This window comes from Arachis ipaensis, chromosome B2, assembly GCF_059453495.1.
Source record: "Arachis ipaensis isolate K30076 ecotype BB chromosome B2, ASM5945349v1, whole genome shotgun sequence".
Classification (NCBI taxonomy): domain Eukaryota; kingdom Viridiplantae; phylum Streptophyta; class Magnoliopsida; order Fabales; family Fabaceae; genus Arachis; species Arachis ipaensis.
This window is the reverse complement of record NC_142437.1, coordinates 34,879,957-34,881,667: the sequence shown is the minus strand read 5'-3', so window position 1 is coordinate 34,881,667 and position 1,711 is coordinate 34,879,957. Positions and strand designations below refer to the sequence as shown.

The window sequence follows — 1,711 nt, the reverse complement described above, 5'->3', positions numbered from 1 at the left end:
GATGCAGCAGAACTGCAAGTTTCATGGACTTCCATTTGAAGATCCTTTTCAGTTCTTAACTGAATTCTTGCAAATATGTGATACTGTTAAGACTAATGGAGTAGATCCTGAAGTCTACAGGCTCATGCTTTTCCCTTTTGCTGTAAGTGACAGAGCTAGAGTGTGGTTGGACTCTCAACCCAGAGATAGCCTGAACTCTTGGGATAAGCTGGTCACGGCTTTCTTAGCCAAGTTCTTTCCTCCTCAAAAGCTGAGCAAACTTAGAGTGGATGTTCAGACCTTCACACAGAAGGAAGGTGAATCCCTCTATGAAGCTTGGGAGAGATACAAGCAATTGACCAAAAAGTGTCCTTCTGACATGCTTTCAGAATAGACCATCCTGGATATATTCTATGATGGTTTGTCTGAACTAGCTAAGATGTCATTGGATACTTCTGCAGGTGGATCCATTCACCTAAAGAAAACGCCTGCAGAAGCTCAAGAACTCATTGACATGGTTGCTAATAACCAGTTCATGTACACTTCTGAGAGGAATCCTATGAGTAATGGGACGCCTCAGAAGAAGGGAGTTCTTGAAATTGATACTCTGAATGCCATATTGGCTCAGAACAAAATATTGACTCAGCAAGTCAATATGATTTCTCAGAGTCTGAATGGAATGCAAGCTGCATCCAACAGTACTCAAGAGGCATCTTTTGTAGAAGAAGCTTATGATCCTGAAAACCCTGCAATAGCAGAGGTAAATTATATGGGTGAACCTCATGGAAACACCTATAACCCATCATGGAGAAATCATCCAAATTTCTCATGGAAGGATCAAAAGCCTCAACAAGGCTTTAATAATGGTGGAAGAAACAGGTTTAACAATAGTAAACCTTTTCCATCATCCACTCAGCAACAGACAGAGAACTCTGAACAAAATACCTCTAATTTAGCAAACTTAGTATCTGATCTATCTAAGGCCACTGTAACTTTCATGAATGAAACAAGGTCATCCATTAGAAATTTGGAGGCACAAGTGGGCCAACTGAGTAAAAGGATCACTAAACTCCCTCCTAGTACTCTCCCAAGCAATACAGAAGAAAATCCAAAAGGAGAGTGCAAGGCCATTGAATTAATCACCATGGCCGAACCTGTGAAGGAAGGAGAGGACGTGAATCCCAAGGAGGAAGACCTCCTGGGACGTCCAGTGATCAATAAGGAGCTTCCCTTTGAGGAACCAAGGGGATCTGAGACTCATCTAGAGACCATAGAGATTCCATTGAACCTCCTTATGCCATTCATGAGCTCTGATGAGTATTCCTCTTCTGAAGAGAATGAGGAGGTTACTGAAGAGCAAGCTGCCAAGTTTCTTGGTGCAATCATGAAGCTGAATGCCAAATTATTTGGTATTGAGACTTGGAAAGATGAACCTCCCTTGTTCACCAATGAACTAAGTGATCTGGATCAACTGACATTGCCTCAGAAGAAACAGGATCCTGGAAAGTTCGTAATACCTTGTATCATAGGCAACATGATCTTTGAAAAGGCTCTGTGTGACCTTGGTTCAGGGATAAACCTCATGCCCCTCTCTGTAATAGAGAAACTGGGAATCTATGGGGTGCAAGCCACTAAAATCTCATTAGAGATGGCAGACAATTCAAGAAAATAGGCTTATGGACAAGTAGAGGATGTGTTAGTAAAGGTTGAAGGCCTTTACATCCCTGCTGAT

The 1,711-nt window shown here is 42.0% G+C and overlaps 1 non-coding gene across 1 annotated transcript; it reads right to left on the bottom strand.

Annotated features, from left to right (window-relative positions):
* Window positions 1-256: 256 nt before the first annotated feature.
* On the bottom strand, window positions 257-364 carry LOC148573554 (small nucleolar RNA R71). The gene has a single exon (XR_015906721.1). It is a non-coding gene; the product is annotated as a small nucleolar RNA R71 (small nucleolar RNA).
* Between the last annotated feature and the right edge of the window lie 1,347 nt (window positions 365-1,711).